This window comes from Desmodus rotundus, chromosome 7 (assembly GCF_022682495.2).
Source record: "Desmodus rotundus isolate HL8 chromosome 7, HLdesRot8A.1, whole genome shotgun sequence".
Taxonomy (NCBI): domain Eukaryota; kingdom Metazoa; phylum Chordata; class Mammalia; order Chiroptera; family Phyllostomidae; genus Desmodus; species Desmodus rotundus.
The window spans coordinates 30,111,330-30,117,040 of NC_071393.1; the positions used below are offsets into that span (position 1 = coordinate 30,111,330).

At 41.2% G+C, this 5,711-nt stretch overlaps 1 pseudogene; it reads left to right on the forward strand.

The window, feature by feature from the left end:
• Positions 1-605: 605 nt before the first annotated feature.
• LOC112301770 (olfactory receptor 6X1-like) lies at positions 606-1,528 on the forward strand (annotated as a pseudogene).
• The last annotated feature ends 4,183 nt before the right edge of the window (positions 1,529-5,711 follow it).

Below are 5,711 nucleotides of genomic sequence, written 5' to 3' on the forward strand. Positions count from 1 at the left end.
CTGCCGTTTCTACTTTTACCCACTCTCTGTCCCTTCAGCTCCCTAAGTTACCACTCTCCAGGTGCCGTCTAAACTATCTCACTGCTGATATACACCAAATGACTTTTACTTATATAAGCACATACGTGTGTGAATAAAAATGAGCTTTTAAAGTATATAAGTCAAGAATTTTCTTTCAGAATGAAAGAGTGTGGATTAACTTTTTTTGAACCCATACCTGGGCTTATGTAGTATATACCATTATAGACACTTAATTTTAAATAATCTTTTGGATTCTTGACAGGTAAACCATCACATTAGAAGGATAATTCTCATTGCTGTATAAGTGTGAAAAAGTACTTTTCCACTCATAAAGTGTACTTAGTACTTTCAAGTCCACTAAAAGCCAGCACAAGAACCAGCCAAATCACTGGTCAGAAAGCGGTGCTTGCTTCGTGCACGCGTGTGTGAAGGAGGCAGAATGTCCTGAAGGACCTTAAATAGAATAATCAGAATCCTTTTTCTTTGCTTTTTTGGGGGGTTAGGGGAGAGAGGTTTAAACTGCATTTGAGTGTGAGATTCTAAGGTGCTACTTTCTTGCCTGTTTTTCTAGAATATCCAGGAACATGCAAAATGGCAGAGCAATGACAGGGTTCATCGCCCTAGGCTCCCTTGGTATCCAAGGACTACCAGTCCCTCTCTTCCCAGTGGTCCTTCTCATCTACATATTAACCTTTGTAGGCAGTGGACTGACTTTTCCCATTTTCTGGGCTCATCCCACGCTACAAATTCCAGTGTACTTCTCCCTTTGCAACTTGTCCTTCCTAGAGATCCGGTACTCCACCACAGTCACCCCTGAACTACTACCCACCTTTATGGTGGCGAGAGCAGCTAGTTGCACCCCCTGCTGCTTGCTGCAGGCCTTCTTCCACTTCTTCTGGCACCACTGAGTTCTTCCTTCTCACTATCATGTGTTATGCCCGTTACCTGGCCATCTGCAAGCCTCTTTGCTACCCCACCATATTGGCCAGCAACATCTGCCTGCAGCTGGCCTTGGCTCCTGGGCAGAAGACCCTTGCTTTTTGGCAGATGATACAGCTCATCCAGTTGCCATTCTGTGGCAACAATGTCATCAATCATTTCTCCTGTGATGTTGGTCCCATCTTGAAAGCAGCTTGGGAAGACAGAAACATGTTGCAGCTTCTGGGTCTCTTGGCCACTGTCCTGGTAATCCCAGGGCCAATGCTCTGCACTGTGATATCCTAGGCCTCTATTCCTCTGCCACCCTACAGATTCCTTGAGCCGCTGGCTGCCAGAAGGCATTCTCCACCTGTGCCTCTCACCGGAGAGTCGCCTCCCTGTCTATGGAGCTGTTTTGTTTATGTACCTGAGACCCACAGTACACTCCTCCTCTAATAAAGTGGTATCAGTGCTAAATATTATCCTCACACCCCTTCTGATTCCTTTTATTTATACAATTAGAAACAAGGAGGTGAAAGAAGCCCTAAGGAAAGCAATGGCTTTTCCAAAGACTCATCATGAAGAGTAAACCAGGCAACACATCAAAATACATTTAAGGCAGATACAAAATTAAATGTGAGAGAGGACTGGGCAGAAGATAAAGATGTGAAAGCAAACTGTGATGGTTAGGGTCCCCTATAAGAATTAGTTTCATATAAATGAACCAGAAATCATCCTTGAAGAAGAGATGAGACCAAATTCTCTAACAAGGAAATCTCAGAATCCCCTCCCATTCATGAGCTAGAACTGAGAACTTCCTTAACTATAAGTTGAAAGTAGGAGGCCACTGTAATCAAAATAGCCTGGTACTGGCATAAAAACAGAAACACAGGCCGATGGAACAGAACAGAGAGCCCAGAAATAAACTCAAGTCTCTAGGGTCAATTATTTGACAAAGGGGAAAGAAGCATAAAATGGAGTAAAAATAGCCTCTTCAACAAATGGTGTTGGGAGATCTGGACAACTTTATGCAAAAAAATGAAAAGTCGACCACCAACTTACATCATGCGCAAAAATAAATTCAAGATGAATAAAACACTTAACTGTAAGTCATGACACCATAAAAGTCAGGGGAAAACATCAGCAGGAAAATCTCAGACATTCCACGCAGCAATATTTTTGCCAATATGTCCCCTAGAGCAAGGGATATAAAGGAAAGAATAAACAAGTGGGACCTCATGAAGTTAAAAAGCTTCTGCATGGCGAAAGAAAACAGCATTGAAATGAAAAGAGAACCAACTATATGGGAAAACATATTTTCCAATGATAATTTGGACAAGGATTTGATCTCCAAAATATATAAAGAACTCACACGACTCCACTATAGGAAGACAAAAAACCCAATTAAAAAATGGGAAAAAGACTTGAACAGACACTTCTTCAAAGAGGACGTACAGAGGGACCAGAGACATATGAAAAGATGCTCACCATCACTAGCCATCAGAGAGATGCAAATTAAAACCACAATGAGGTACCACTTCACACCAGTTAGAATGGCCATCACTAACAAATCAGCAAACAAGTGTTGGAGAGACTGCTGAGAAAAAGGAACCCTAGTGCACTGTTGGTGGGAATGCAGACTGGTGAGGCCACTGTGGAAAACAGTATGGAATTTGGTCAGAAAACTAAAAATGGAACTGCCTTTTGACCTGGAAATTCCACTGATGGGATTATATCTTAACCCTGAAACACCAATCCAAAAGAACCTATGCACCCCAATGTTCATAGCAGCACAATTTACAATAGCCAAGCAACCTAAGTGCCCATCAGTAAATGAGTGGATCAAAAAACCATGGTACATTTGCACAGTGGAATTGTATGCAGGAGAAAGAAAGAAGGAGCTCCTACCCTTTGCAACAGCATGGTTGGAACTGGAGAGCATTATGCTAAGTGAAGTAAGCCAGGTGGTGAGGGACAAATACCATATGATCTCACTTTTAACTGGAACATAATCAACGAAAGAAAAAAGCAAACAAAATATAACCAGAGACATTGAAATTAAGAACAATCTAACAATAGCCGGAGGGGAGGGGGAAGGGGACAGTGGGGGGACTGCTATAAAGGACACATGGACAAAACCAAGGGAGAGCGTGGAAGCAAGGGAGGGAGGTGGGCTTGACTGGGGTGGGGTGGGGGGAGTCGTTGGGAGGAAATGCAGACAACTGTAATTGAGTAACAATAAAATAATTTAAAAAATACATTAAAAGGAATCAACATCAGATTAGAAGAAGCACTGGATCAAATCAGAGATCTGAAAAACCAAGTAGTAGAAAGCACCCAATCCAAAAAAAAAAGATAATAAAAACACAAGGAGAGTTTAAGGGACCTCTGGGACAACATCAAACATCATAGGGATACCAGAAGAAGAAAAGAATGGATTAAAAGTTTTTTTGAAAAAACAATGTCTGGAACACTTCCTGTCCTAAATTAGAACATAAACATAAGTCAAGGATGCACAGAGAGCCCCAAATAAGGTGTATCCAAGGAGGCTCACATCAACACATATAATTAAAATAGCAGAGGTGAAAGACAAAAAGGGATCTTAAAAGTAGTAAGAGACAAGAAATTAGATACGTACTCTGGAGCTCCCATAAGGCAGAAGCTGATTTGTCAACAGAAACTATACAGGCCAGAAGGCATTGGCACAATATTTAACGTAATGAAAAGTGAAGACCTACAATTAAGATTATACTACTCAGCAAAGCTATCATTTAGAACTGAAGCAGAGAAAGTTTCTGAGGTAAGTAAAAGCTAAAGATATTCATCCCACTAAGCCAGTATTATAAAAATGTTAGAAGGATCAAAAACGAAGAGAAAGAAAGTAGGAACCACTAAAGTCAGGCACAACTGTTAGTAACTTTTTTTTTTTTTTAAAAAAGTAAGAAATCCTGTCTCCTCTTTGTTTATAATAACCCCCTTTGTGTCGTCCCCTTGTTAAAGGTGTAAGGTGTCCCAGACCTCATTTTCTTATACTCAATAGGGAAATGGACTAAACTCTGAGTCAAAATTCCAAGGCAAGCTGAATCGGGATCTAATATATAGAAATATCTAATAAATTTATATTGGCTAAAGATCTGTAGACACCTAAAAAAGTGAAAAAGCTACCAAATGCTAAGGATAACACTGGAAATCCTGGAATGTACATTCCTATCAAATTCGTCCTTTGTGACTAAATGTCTTTCTATGCCATTTTTTCCTGTTTGCATGTGCAAACTTATAGGCTGAGACCTTTCTTTCTGTTGCATTAAAATTCACTAGAAAATTAGTAAAACTACTTCCTTTCTTATTGAGAATATTCTTCCATACGGTTCTTCTTTGCAATGGGCAAGATAAATTACTAGGAAACAAATTGCAGAAGTTTTAAAGTATGTAAGAAACAGCATGGAAGAGGCAGTGCACAGTTTATTGACATGTTGCATAATTCTTTTTTTTAAAATAAAGAGTCCTTTGGTTGATCTTATTAGCAAGAAAGGCATTCCACAAGTCTTATAAAAAGCATAGTCTGTTCATTTACTAACAAATTAGAAAGGATGAAATTTCCCCTGCCCTCTCAGTTGTTGAGGGTATGCATACGGTCTTTTGAAAAAATTTTTTAACAATTTTACTGTTCTATTACAGTTGTCCCAATTTTTTGCCTATTGCTCTCCCTGCCCCACCCACCCAACCTCCTGTTCCCACAGTCAATCCCTACCCTGTTGTCCATGTCCATGGGTCATCCATACATGTTCCTTGACTAGACCCTTCCCCTTTTTTCCCCCCTTCTCCCCATTCCCCCTCCTGTCTCATCAGTGTCAGTCTGTTCCTTGTTTCCATGCTTGTGGTTTTCTTTTGCTTATTTGTTTGTTTTGATCATTAGGTTCCTGTTGCAGGTGAGATTGTATGGCATTTGTCTTTCACCTTCTGACTTATTCACTTAGCATAATGCTCTCCAGTTCCATCCATGCTGTCTCACAAGGCAGGAGTTCCTTCTTTCTTTTTGCTGCATAGTATTCCATTGTGTAAATGTTCCACAGTTTTTTGATCCACTCATTTACTGATGAGCCCTTAGGCTGTTTCCAGCATTTGGCTATTGTAAGTAACACTGCTATGAACATAGGTGTTGGGAATCACCCTTCCTGGTTTCAGAAGCTGTAACCCCCCCATGGCTAAGGCTTAGTAAAAAGACCTTGGGACCATAAGCCACTAAGGAGACAAAGCTTATCTCCCTGGCAGGAGCACCACCTCTGGCCACTTTACTTCACCCTGCCTGGCCCCCAGTGCATGACTGGTTAGCCAATGACAGGTAAGATTCCTCAAGGGAGGAGAGACCTAAGACAGGCATGGTCATAAAGAGGCCCTCAGGGAAGGACTTGGGGGGCTATAGAAAAAGGGGGTGATTGACCCTTGCCCCTCAGCTTTGAAATAGCCTGAGTCCTCATTCTGTCTGCAAGAAGTCTCCTAATCTCTTGTCTGCCTTACTTCCCCTGCCTGACTTAAGCCTGAAACAATGACAGAAGGTGGTGCAGCCCTGTGCTGGAAGGGACGGGTTCCCTGGGGCGATCAGGCCTAAGAAAGAATGCATAAAATCCTATGAAACCTGCTTTGCTAAGAATGCCTTAATTTTCTGATAAGGGTCCAGGCAGGAATGAGTTTGTTTCCCAAAGTTTTATAGGCCTTTAGCTAACTGACCCTGACTCAGAATAAGTCCTCGTAGTTCTTTGTATGTCATCTGT